The following is a 14,339-nucleotide window of genomic DNA, read 5'->3' as shown; positions in this document are numbered from 1 at the left end:
AAAAATTAAATTCCTAACTTCAGACTGACTGTGTTCATATGACAGTTTACAGCTACAACCAGTAGTTAACAAATGTAAAGACTAGGATCAAATTAACTCAGACTTGACAGAACAGTCTTCCAAACTTATAAGTGGGTTACAAAAGTTTACTTGCAAGTTAATTGTATGGCAATTGTGATGGGTTTGCCTATTTAAAAGTTAATACTAATAGCATTTGTTTTTAGAATAGCAATTTTTATTATAAAATTGTTAATTATTTGACCCTTGGGACCCTCATTTAGCTCACCCCTCTGCATGGGGCATGGAGCATGGAGCAAGGAACCAGCAGGACCACAGGGACATCCCCACTCAGAGGCTGCTCCTTCTGCTGGTACCTGGGCTCCCTGGTTCACTGGGGGAAAGGGGAGGGAGACGGAAGGAGTGTGGTTGTGAGAGCCAGGGTATGGGCACCCTGTGCGCTGCCTTAGGGAACAAAAAAGGAAAGAAGGTGGTGGCCCCTGGACCTGGAGCTGCGTTGGGGGCCAGCCCTCCCTGCAGTGCCACATTCTAGGGAAATCTCCTGAATATCAGAAAAATTCAAACCGAAATTTCCAGGCTCTTACATCTAGGAAGAGGCCAGAACAGAATATTTTACTCAAATGTTTGTTAGCTAGACTTTTTGAAACAAAAGGAGCAGACAATCAAAAGTTGGCAAAACACTGAACCAGGCAACATATGTTAGAAGCACCAGTAATAGTTAATAGCATATAAAAATGTGTTCAGCCTGGGGAAAATACAATATAAATCAGCCAATGAGACAACTTTTCTGCCAATCAGATTGACAGTAATTAAAAGATTGACAAAATGCAATGTCAGAGTGAAAATACCTCAGGCAGAATGGGAAAAAGTATTCACAAACCATATATCTGTCAAGGGACTTGCATCCAAAATATGTAAAGAACTCTTACAACTCAATAGTAAAAAGACCACCCAATTAAAAATGAGTAGAGAATCTAAATAGATATTTCTCCAAAAAAGATATGCAAATAGAATAAAAGCACATAGTGAAAAGATGCTCAATATCATTACTCATTAAGGAAAGCAAATCAGAATCTCAATAAAATACGACTTTATACCCACTAGGATAGAATCAAAAAGACAGACTATAACAAGTGATGGTTAGGATGTGGAAAAATTAGAATCCTCATACATTGCTGATGGGAATGTAAAATGGTACAGCCATTTTTGAAAGCAGTTTGGCAGTTTCTCAAAAAGTTAAACATACAGTAACCATATGAACCCCCAGGAATTCCCCTCCAAGGTATATACCCAAGAGAAACAAAAACATACATCCTCAAAAAAAAAAACCTTGTCCCCAAATGTTTATAGCAGCATTACATTCAGAATAGCCAAAAAGTGGGAACAATCCAAATGTCCATCAGCTGATGAAATAGATAAACAAAAGGCGATCTGTCCATTCAATGGAACACTCAGCCATAAAAAGAAATCAAGTACTGATACATGCTACAATATAGATGAATGTTGAAGATGTTATACTAAGTGAAAAAAGTCACACACAAAAGATCATATATTGTGTGATTATATTAATGTGAAGTGTCCAGAATAGGCACATGTACAGAGAGTAGAAGAGTAGCTGCCTAGGTTGGGAGACTAGGAGTAAGGGGAGCATGAGGACTGACTGCTAAGGGGTACAGGTTTCTTTTTGGTGAAGAAAATGTTCTAAAGTTACATTGTGTTGATGGTCGGACAACTCAGTGACCATACTAAAACCATTGAATTATTAGTTTTTTAAATGCAATATTGGTGATCACACTGGATAACAGATATTCTGTTATACCACTATAAATGCACAACCTTTAAAGAGAGCAATTTCTCTTTTAATATGTAAAATCTACATATGTTTTTACATAGAAATTCCAATTCTAGACATCCCTCCTATTTGCATGTATTTACAAAAAAAAAAATGTGTACAAAGATGTTTCTCACAGGATGTTGTAATAGTGCAATATAGAAATCAGCCTAAATGCTCATTGGTAGGAGAGTAATAATATTATATTATGCTATTTTCATACTACTGTTAAAGAATGAAATTTTGTATTTTTTTAGAAAATAAATCAACTATAGATGCCAACTTTCTTAATTTGTTCTACCAACAAGAAGAAAAAGATTATCTATGATTTTGAGTCCAGTTATTTTCTATTACCTGACAAGATAATTTACATAGTTTATATATCAACATATTAATTATAAGAAGATGAGATCATATGAATGGATTAATTATTACAAGGTTAGAGAAAATTTTTAATTTTTTGAACAAATATAATTCCCTAGGGCAGATTGCAATATTCTGTAAAAGTCTATTCTGTATTTACTTAGGTTTATGGATTACAACCTCTAACTGCTGGTTATCACACTTACCAAAATTTAAGAGAAAGTATTACCATGTTTGCAAGAGAAGAACATCTATAAAATTAAGCTTAAAGAATCTTGTCTTGGCCACAGGTTTGTCTGTTGTGTTCTTGAGATTAACAACTCTAAGCACACTTTATCTTTCTTCCTTTTGGAATTAACCTGATAAATGGCTTCATCTTCTTCTTTTCCTCATGATTTCCTATTAAATACCATTAAGATGTGAAAACTATGTATTATTTTATTCTCATTTTAACCAAAATTTAACTTTTAGGGTATAATTTTTTTATTAATTTATTTATTTTTTATGGTAGCATTGGTTAACGAAATCCAATGTTTCAGCTGTACATTTTATCAGTAAGGCATATATATATTTACATTGTATGTTCACCTTGCATAGTTAAATTTCATTCTGTCACCACATATTTGATGCCTTTTACCCTTTCTACCTCACCATTACCCCTGCCCCCCACCCTCTGGTAACCACTAGTCTATTGTCCATGTCTATGAGTCTCTGTTTGTTTGTTCTGTTCGTTTGTTGCTTTTAGATTTATATCCCACATATAAGTGATATCATGTGATTTTCAACTTTTTCTGTCTGCCTTATTTTGCTTGGCATGATTACCTCGAGGTCCATTCATGTTGTCATGAATAGCAGTATTTCATTTCTTCTTATGGCTGAGTAATATTCCATTGTATATATGTACAACAGCCTCTTTATCCAGTCGTCTGTCGTAGGACATTCCAGTTGCTGCTATGAACATCTGTGTGCAAATATCTTTTCGGATATGAGTTTTCAAGTCTTTGGGGTAAATATCACTTTTGCCATGTCCCAAATGTTTTGATATGTTGTACTATCATTATCATTCATTTCTATGTATCTCTTGATCTCTCTTTTTATTTCTTCTCTGACCCAGTCATTCTTCAGTAGTATGTTGTTTAATCTCCTTGTATTTGTCGTTCTTCCTGCTTTTTTTTTTTACAGTTGATCTCCAGCTTCAAAGCATTATGATCAGAGAATATGGTTGGTATGATTTCAACCCTCTTCTATTTGTTAAGGCTATGTCTGTGTCTCAGTATGTGGTCGATTCTTGAGAATGTTCCATGTGCACTATTGAAGAATGCATAAGCAGCTGTTCGGAGTTTAAAGGCTCTGTAAATGTCAACTATGTCCAGTTGGTCTAATGTGTCACTTAAGGATGTTATTTCCTTATTGATTTTCTGTTTGAATGATCTGTCCATATCCAATAGTGGGGTATTTAGGTCCCCTACTATGATAATGTTTTAGTCTGTTTCTCCCTTTAGTTCTGTTAGTAATTGCTTTATATATTTTGGGGCTCCCTGATTGAAAGCTTAGATACTAATAAGTGTCATGTCTTTTTGGTGCATAATTCTATTTATAATTATGAAATGTCCCTCAGTATCTTTCTTGACCTTTTTTATTTGGAAGTCTACTTCATCTAATATTAGTACCACTGCTCCCACTTTTCTCCAAATGCCGTTTGCTTGAAATATCATTTTCCACCCTTTCACTTTGAGTCTATATTTGTCTTTGGAGCTGAGATGTGTTTCCTGGAGGCAGCCTATGGTTGGGTTTTGTTTTTTGATCCATTCTGCAACTCTGTGCCTTTGTATTGGTGAGTTTGGTCCATTTATATTTAGGGTGATTATTGAAATATGAGGTCTTCTTATAGCCATTTTATCTTTTGCTTTCTGGTAGCTCAGTATTTCCATTGCTTCCTTGTCCTTGTGTTGCTATTTTCTTTATTTTGGTTGGCTTTTGTGGATTTTCCCTCTGGTTCTTCTTGTTTTATGTTAATACTTCAGTTCTGAACCTTTGGCATGTGGTTACCATTATGAATATGTAAAGGGATATACATATATATATATGTATATATATATACAGTCGTCCATTTTCTTCTGTGCATGCCTTATCTCCATTCCCCTTTGCAAATTTAGATCTTTGAATCCTCCCCTTTTCAGTCATTGTTGTCTCAATTTGTCCCTGTTTGCTGAACATTCATTACTATCTTGCTATAGCAAATCTCTTATTGTTTAAGCTTATGATGCCCTGTTCTTAGTAAGGGTTGCACTCCTCTGCTTCTATCTGCCTGCTATTTGCCTCATTCCTAGTTAGGTTTTATTTTGGTTTTTTTTTTTTTTTTTTTGTCATTTTATTTTAGGTGAGCTGATCCCTTTCAGTATTTCCTATAATGCAGGCCTCATAGTGGAGAATTCCTTCAATTTTTGTATGTCTGGAAAGGTCTTTATTTCTCCTTCATATTTAAAGAAGAGTTTAGCTGGATACATTATTCTTGGCTGTAGTTCCTTTTATGTAATAGTTTGAATATTTGATTCCACTCCTTTCTGGCTTGTAAGGTTTGTGCTGAGAAGTCCGACGATAATCTAATGGGTTTTCCTTTATAGGTTACTGTCTCCTTCTCCCTGGCTGCCCTGAGAATTCTTTCTTTGTCATTGATTTTTGATAATTTTAATACAATGTATCTTGGTGAAGTCCTATTTGGGTTGAGGTAATTGGGTGTTCTGTTGACTTCTTGAATTCCAAGCTCCAGCTCATTCCTTAGATTTGGGAAATTCTTGTCAACTATTTGTCTGAAAATGCTTTCTAATCCCTTCTCTTTTTTCTCCCCTTCAAGAATGCCCACTATTCTTATGTTTCCTCTCCTGATGGTATCAGCCAGGTCTTGTATTTTTCTTTCATTATTTGTCTTTCTTCGGTTTCTCTCTTCTTCCTGTTGATTTATTTCTAGATTTCTGTCTTCGATATCACTGATCCTTTCCTCCATTTGGTTGACTTTATTTCTCAAGCTTGCTATTTCATTTTTCCTCTCTTTGCAATGTGTTCTTTACCTCCAGAAGTTTTATTTGGTTCTTTTTGAGGGTTTCAATCTCCTTGCTAAAGAACACTTATGCTCATCTAGTTGTTTTTTCAATTCTTGAAATTGTTGATGTGAATTATGTCGCATCCCACTGAGTTTTTTCAGAAGTACCATCCTGAATTCTCTGTCATTTAAGTCTCATATTTCTATGTCTGTAAGCTTATTTTCTGGAGATTTTTCTCTTTCTTTCTGAGATGCCTTGTCATCTTGGATGTTCATGGGGTTTAATGGACTATTTCTCTGCCTGAGCATTAATGGATGTGTATTCTGATTTTTTTTTTTCCAGAAAGAAGATTTATTATATAAAGGTCTCTCTTTAGTCTGTTGCAAAGAAGGCGTTTTTCTTTTGGTTTCCAGTAGGTAGCATCTAAGCCACTTGGATCTCTGCTTCATATAAAGTCTTAACAGTGCCTTTTTTTTCTTATTCAATCATGCTCGCTATCCTCAGTCTCAATCCCTGTCAGTGTTAGCAACAGCTTTGGTAGCATTTACTCAGATTCTCCTGGGGCTCCACAGTGTTCAGTCTCTGAGGATATGGGGAGAGGGGCCCTCTGGGTTGGGGGATGGGAACTGCAGCTCAGTTTGGTTTTGAAACCTCAGCTGGTAAAAATCAACTGTTGTTTCTGTGCTGTCCCCACTTCTCTGCCATCCCCACTTTTCTTCGTTCTTCTCTGATGCGTGGGCACTGCCGCCGGCCACGTGGAGCTCACAGCTCTCCCAGGCAAGGCTGATCAGGGAAGTCGCCGCACTTTCTCCCTTCCCCCTCCTCCTATAGGGAGCTCCAGCTGCGAGAAGCAGCTTCCCTTTTTCTCCCAGTCCACTGCCCGATACCCAGGTTTCTGACCTGTGGTAGCTCTTATGCACAGATACCATGCTCAGATGTGCTGGTGTGCAGTTTTGGTGTTTTTTGTTGAGTTTTAAATGTTCAGCTTATTCTTGTTTCAAGAGGAGAGATGTGGGGAATTATACCCATGTTTCTTAGGGTATAATTTTTATGTCTACCCAATGCAATACCATGCAACAATTTGTTTAAATTTTAACTAATCAATGTATACTGATATGGAAAGATCTCCAAGACATATTGTTAAGTGAAAAACATATTTGTGAATATATATAGTCTTAGACTATTGGGGGAGAAGGAATTGAGGAGATATAAAAGTAGATGGTGCTTTTACTCTATATATACCCAAATTGTTTGAGATTTTTATAATGTGCATTAATTCATAAATTTTATAAATTTCATTGATGTTGAATATATTATCCCAGAGCTCCATGTGGCTCAGGAAGAATAAGAAAAAGGACTCACTCACCCTAACTGTAAATGACCAAGTAGTTATTTAACACTCTAGGTTGTTCATGTTTTTAACGATGATGCCCATTAATCCAAATGAATTTTCATATGTTGGAATTTCATGCAGTTAAAAAAAAAAAAAAAATGAAGTGAAACCCTGAAGAAGAACGGGGCATTTAAAGGGAAAGTGTAAAGGTGATAGAGGTGTGGATGAGGTCAGGAGCCCCTCACAGGGCTTAGCTTCGTAAATCTTTTTCTGCCTTTCCCAGCTGCTACTCTTTCTCTTCTGAGCCCCAAAATTATGTAATAGTCCAACTTCTACCACAGATGATAAAAAAGTTCTCATCATCAAGAACTTTTGATTACGAGATTCTCGTAATCAAGAACCTATGTGTGTGTGTGTGTGTGCATGCACACACACATGTATCTTCATAAAATAGTACCAACACTTTTCTCCAAACTCTAAGCTAATAAATTTTAGCCATTTGAGAAAGAAAAACTGATATCCTGCCCTTAGCCTAACTCTGTCCACCATTCGGCTAAATGAGTTTGCATATGTTAAAGGAAAAAATTATTCAATCACTTGATAGGACAGTAAGGAAAAGTTTATTCAAGGGGGCTACAGCAGTGGGGTTTTGTACTTGAGGAGAGAGACCAGGCTCAATTCCAAATGAACAAGGAAAAGTGGGAATTTATAGCCAAGTTGGGTGTATGGGGGGTCAAGTAGAAGAGGGGATCAGTGATTAGAAAATTACTATGAGAAACCATCAGGGTTAAGATGGAATTCTGACTAAACTGACCTACCAGGGTTCTTACTGAAGGCGAGGGTAGTGGAGTGTAGGGAGCTAAAGCTCCCCAAATTCAAAAGAGTGCATGGATTATCTCGGGAGGCCTGCTTGCATTAAAAAGAAAAGGCTGGTTCTGTGGAATTCCAGGAAGAAGATTAAGTATAGTCAAAGGGAGTGTCGAAGGGAGTGTCAAAGGAAGTGTCGATTGTACGATTGTACCTCGATCTTCAGGATGTTACTTTAATTATGTTATCTTGGGATGCACAAAGGAACAGATTATGTATAAAAAGAAGCATAAGAAATAAACTCGGAGAGACAGTTGTGAGATCTGTTCTCCCTCCTCCACCCTGTCTGTCTTCTCTTTTTTCTCAGTCCCCGCTCCTCCATTCAGGTACCCGGTTTGACTTGGTCGGCTGGTTTCCGACAGTGGAGAATGAGGGACCCACTCAGATATCAAAGGTGAACAGATAGGGATGGAGGGAGATTCTGGCTAAACCAGCTTAGGATTCTTCTAAAACTGGGCAATGCAAGAAGGACACGGGAGTCCAGAAATCAGGACCTCATTGAGTGCTCCTATGAGCCCGACAAAAGTGTGGTTGAGGAAGGACTCTTTCTCTTGATCTGAGAAAAAATAAAGATCCCTAAAAGCCTCTGCATTCCAAGATAAGCCATGAATAATAGAAACATTCTGGTTTTCTTTACCAAAACACAGGAACATATTTTTTAAATCACAACTGACCTAAATGCAATCTAATTAGAATTGTTGACTGTCATATATCGAGCTACCAATAGTTTATTCTCTTAATTTAGTGAGTCAGTACTTCTGAAAGCTAGACTCCCTTGCAAACAATGCAAAGCAAAATCAAAAATCAAACCAAAAAAATCTTTTACTCCTTGCTAAAATTCCTCTTTGAGGTTTTTTTTCTAATATCTAAATGATATTCTTGAATGTAGGACTTTCTACCCAAGACCTGATCGATGTTTATTAAATGGGAAGTAATATCTCTCCCCTAAAGAGAAATAACAGTGATAGACTAAGTGGTAGGAATCTCAGCATAAACTTATTCATTGAATAAATGGTCACGTGTCATTAGGTGGCACAGTTTGTATAGTCAACAAAAAAGCGCACACATTTATAAATCTTACTGAAACGACTGGCAAAGGTACAAAGTCAAGCAATACTTAACGAGGAGAGAAGTTCTCTTGTCCCCAAATTGCCACATAGCACCTAGAGAAAAGGAGGAAGAAGGTGAAAAACATGGCCATCTGGCTGGGTGGGCAGCCTCCCTGAGCCTCAGGGACCTGGGCTGCACTGCACAACTACCCCACATCCTGGGTCACACAAGCCGGCCAGCTGGTCCTGCACACCCGCCTTCCTGACATTTCCCCCTCTATTTCGTCTCTCACTTATGCCGCATAAAATGCTACATTTCTCAGCTTCTTCCCTGAAGAAAAAGAGATGAATCTATGAATTTTTAAATGTGTCACCTAAATGAAATTTAATGAGTCCCCAAAGTGCATGACTAAAGTTTATGAATAGCACTCACAACAATAATCGTACTATGTAAGTTGCCTACTGGAGCTTCTAATTGTATTCTGCACTTAAAAAAAAAAAAATTCACCTCCGGAAAATTAAAACTCAACTGCAAACCATGAATGAAAGAAGGCCTGCTTTGCTCTATCTGAGTAGTATCTTTATTATTTCCTAAGGGCAATGGAAGAAGCAGAAATTCTCTAAGCTGTTTAGGCATGCAGGGAAACTAACCCAGTCTACAAAGCCTCCAGAGATGATTCCCTCCACCGGAAATTGGCAATAGCCTGGCAGGGAAATCACTGCAGACAGTGAGGAAGGAAACCTGTCTCCTGGAACAGCCTCTGAGATAACAAGAAAGCTGTGCTATCAAGGCACAGACACACCCTCTCCTTCAAGATAAGGACTGGGAGTCCAGAGCACAGCATTGGCAAGTCCGACTCCTATAAAAGGGGACAGGCATCCTGCTGTGCACCTCACTATTGACAACTTCGTTGTGGAAAGTAGAGATGGCATAGCAGGACAAGATGCTTACTGTCAGGAATGCTGGCTCCTTCTCTCAAGATTAGAGAAGGAAAACTGAAAAATCCTTGGTGGGAGAAGTGCTTTGTGTAGAATGTGGTGGCTTTGCCTTGGAATGGCAGCCCAGCAGGAGAGGACAAAACAAAACTGGAGTTCTAATTTTGCTTCTCTGCCTCCATTTTGCAACAAACAATGTCCATTCCCATGCCGAAGTGCCTCAGATCCGCTGAAGTGCCTCAGATCCTCTGATGTACTGGAGCTGGCATAGTAGCCAATTGTTAAATTTTCAGGAATTTTGTAAGCCAGTTTTTCAATATAACCATTATTAAAATTAAAGTATATGAATTTACAATTAAATAAGTTATATTAAAACAAGAGCAGCACTCATATTTATAGCAGCATTATTCACAATAGCCAAAAGGTGGAAGCAACCCAAGTGTCCATCAACGGGTTAATGAATAAACACAATATGGTATACACGCTCAATGGAATATTATTCAGCCTTAAAAAGGAAGGAAAATCTGTCATATGCTACAACATAAACCTTAAGGAAATTATGCTAAGTGAAATAAGGCAGATACAAAAAGATAAATAATGTATGATTCCACTTATATGAAATACCTAGTCAAATTCATAGATACAGAAAGTAGAATAGTGGTTGTCAGGGGCTGGTGGTAGGAAGAATGGGAAGTCATTTAGTAGGTATAGAATTTCAGTTTTGCAAGGAAAAATTTCTGGGGGTTGGTTACACAACGGTTTTATTTGTCCATGTATTATGATTATTATTAATTATTCTTATGCAAAATTGTCCCAAATTTGGCCAACTGGAGATCCTTCAGTCTAATTCCTGTGGCCTTTGGACATGACCTCATCAGCCTGAGCACTCTCGCTGCCTGGAATCAGCCATTTCTTCAGGGAACCTTTTAGTTGGGAATGGTATTTAAAAAGCAAGAGCTGGGTGTTCTGTAGTGTTTACTGTTACTAGGCCTTTATAGTGGACAAAACAAGGGTGCTTTTTCAGTCTTCAGTGTTTTCTGATCATTCTCAATTTCATAAGGTTCTTTCTCACCTTTCTCCATTCCATGTCATTTTTGCTCTTTTTTCCCCAAAATGAGAACTTTAATTCTCATTCACACCAATATTTGTACTCATTTTCTCTATCCTACAATAACACCCAAAAAGTTACACAATTATAACACCAGCAACAAATCCATGAGATAATATTCAAGATTTCTTTGCAGTTGGCCTTAGTCCTTAGAATTTATCCTGTTAATAGGTTATAGAGTCAGTGTGCTATGTTCAAAAGTAACTTGAATTATATTTTCTTTGTGTTTTTGTTTTTGTTTTTAATGTTTATACATAGTTGATTTCATTTAGTTTTCTTTGCATTTGATTTAGGCTCTACTCTTTAATCTGTTTTATCTACTTTTAGCTTATTAACTCTTGGATGTTTCTAGCCTTTCTCCATCTCTGTCAAGAAAGTGCTAGTTTTGCCCAACAACTTCTCTTTTTATGGGTCTGAGGGTGGTTCCAATATACAATTTAAGATATGTTGGGATATTCTGATATATGACTGCAGAGAAAGAAATATAAGAGGTACATAGAATGGAAGGAATTATGCACAAGGGAGTTCTCTTTTCTTTTTAAAGAGTGAGCCACAGATATAGCTGCAGTATATGAAAGAAGTAATTGAGAAAGGGTCTTCAAACAATCAAGAATTCAGAGGAAAGGCTGCTTCAGCCAACAAAGGAGGCTCAGCTGGTTGGAAATTCAGAGTGGTCTGAGTCAGCCAAATTCTCCACTATAGCTCATCCCAAATATTCAGATACCACCCTTCCTGATCAATATGCTAATTTCTTTATAACAGACTAGACAGGCTATGAATTGAATTAATAAAACTTGGCAACGTTGAGGATCAAATGTTGTATTAGGTTTAACAGTTCTTTGAGTTCTTCAGCTATAAGAACTTATGTCTTATAAAAAATCCCTTACAGATTTTTATCACATAGCCACAGAGAGCTCTTGGGTTTCAACTGATAACTTGAAATATAATTTAGAAGTCTTAGCTTGTTGTTTTTTCTTTAAGATGTTCAGCAATATTAAAAGCACTAACACCACCTCCTCAGTCCTTGAATTCCACCTGCCCTTCATAACCACCTATGGCAGTGGCACTTGGAAGCCCAACGACTTGCCGTTGGTTGGTATATCAGTACACATGATTCATGGAATGATTTAATTAGCTGTTTTGCTAATATTTACCATGGGCTGTGAAAATCCAGTTCCTAAATGTTCGCTAATTTTCCTTGCCTTTATCCCAAACTAGGGCAAATAACTAGTCTCAGCTTTCCAGCCACACATACACCCAACCTTTCCCTGAGGATCTATTGCTTACAACCATTCCTGGTAAACATTTCTCCAGCAGTTAATTTCTTGAAACATTATTTGATGGATAGCTCACAGATTAACTGAGGAAATAGGCAAGAATAAAGAGAAGCTATGCAAAATAATACCACAGCCGAAAATAGAACCAGAGAGCTCATCTGTCAGGGCACTGCTACCACTGCCAGTGAACGCAGGACCTGTGACTTGCACTGTTGTTGTCCCGGGTGTTCAATACTGGATCTGACAGTTGGCAACACAGACACCGTTGTGCCTGCCAACAGGATGCTGCTGCCACTGACACCAGAAAGAAATCTCCACTGTCCTTGTTTCTTGGTGTCATTAGTTTCAAATTCAAAATCCCAGATGAGTGCATCTGATTGGCAGAGCCTAAGTCAAAGGCCTACAACCCTGCTGGCAGAGGAGCTAGAATATTAGGTTCATTTCAACTTCTCTTTTGGGAGGCAAGGAATCTCTCAAATACAAAGAGAATTCACATGCCGAACATCAATCATTACAAGTATCCATTATGCATACAATGCTCTGAGCAAATGCCACAGGTCATAATAGGTGTACACAGAGTTGTTTGGTTTTTAACGACACTATATTTAACACACAGCACAAGGCCTGTCTCATAGTGGACATTTTATAAATAGCAATTGTTATTAACACTATCATAAAACTGTCACAATGTTTTATTTATTTGTTTGTTTGTTTGTTTGTTAATTTAATGGTGACATTGGTTAATGAAATCCAGTAAGTTTCAGCTGTACATTGTAACAGTAAGGCATATATATATATTTACATTGTGTGTTCACCTCCCATAGTAAGATTTCTTGCTGTCACCACATATTTGACTCCCTTTACTCTGCCTACGTCTCCTCTCCCCGCTACTCACTGGTAACCATTGGTCTATTCTCCATGTCCATGAGTCTCTGTTTGTTTATCCTGCTCATTTGTTGCTTTTAGGTTTACATCCCACATATAAGTGCTATCACGTGATTTTCAACTTTTTCTGTCTGCTTTATTTCACTTAGCATGATTATCTTGAGGTTCATCAATGTGGTCACGAATGGCACTATTTCGTCTCTTCTTATGGCTGAGTAATATTCCATTGTATATATGTACCACACATTAATTTTGGTGTGTGGTGATAGTCATCTATCATAGGATACTTTGGTTGCTTCCATGTCATGGCCACTGTGAATAATGTTGCTATGAACATCAGTGTGCAAATATCTTTTTCGATATGAGTTTTGAAGTCTTTGGGGTAAATACCCAGTAGAGAGATTGCTAGATCATGTGGTAGATCAAGTCTTATTTTTTGAGGAACCTCCATACTGTCTTCCATAGTGGCTGTATCAATTTGCAGTTCCACAAGCGGTGTATGAGGGTTCCTTTTTCTCCGCATCCTCTCTAACATTTGTTATTATTTGTTCTGTTGATGACAGCTATCCTAACAAGTGTGAGATGGTATCTCATTGTGGTTTTGATTTCCATTTCCCTAATAGCTAGCGATGTTGAGCATCTTTTCATATGTTTGTTAGCTATTTGTATGTCCTCTTGGGAGAAGTGTCTGTTCAGGTCCTCTGCCCATTTTTTGATTGGATCGTTGGTTTTTGTGTTGTTGTTCTTATTGAGTCATATGAGTTCTTTGTATATTTTGGATATTAGGCCCTTATCAGAGGCGTTGCTTGAAAATATATTTTCCCATTTGGATGGTTGTCTCTTTACCTTGTTGAAAGTTTCTTTTGCTGAGCAGAAGCTTTTTAATTTGATATAGACCCATTTATTTATTTTAACTTCTACTTCTCTTGTTTTTGAGGTCAAATTCATAAAATCCTCTTTAAGTCCAAGGTCCTTGAGTTTAGTTTCTGTTTTCTTCTATGCATTTATTGTTTCAGGTCTTATATTCAGGTCCTAATCCATTGTGAGTTAATTTTGGTGTGTGTTGATAGACAACAGTCTAGTTTCATTCTTTTGCAAGTGGCTTTCCAGTTTTCCCAGCACCATTTATTGAAGAGGCTTTCCTTTCTCCATGGCATGTTTTTGGCTTTTTGTTGAAAATTATTTGCCCATATAAATATGGGTTTACTTCTGGACTCTCAATTCTGTTCCACCGGTCTGCGTGTCTGTTTTTCTGCCAATACCATGCCGTTTTGATTATTGTCGCTTGTAGTATATAATTTGAAGTCAGGCAGAGTGATGCCTCCAGCCTCATTCTTTTCTCTCAGGATGGCTTTGGCAATTCAGGATCTTTTGTGCTTCTATACGAATCTGATGATTTTTGTTCTATTTCTTTAAAAAAATGCCAATGGGATTTTGATGGGGATTGCATTAAATCTGTATAATACTTTAGGTAATATTGTCATTTGAACTATGTTGATTCTTCCAATCCAAGAACACGGAATAACTTTCCATTTCTTTGTATCTTCTTCAATTTCTTTTAATAGGGTCTTATAGTTTTCTTTATATAGGTCCTTCACGTGTTTCGTTAGATTTGTTGGTATTTTATTCTT

The sequence above is a fragment of the Pteropus medius genome, unplaced genomic scaffold (genome assembly GCF_902729225.1).
Source record: "Pteropus medius unplaced genomic scaffold, Ma_sr-lr_union100, whole genome shotgun sequence".
NCBI classification, from domain to species: Eukaryota; Metazoa; Chordata; class Mammalia; order Chiroptera; family Pteropodidae; genus Pteropus; species Pteropus medius.
The sequence above is the reverse complement of the archived record's forward strand: the minus strand, read 5'-3'. Positions refer to the sequence as shown.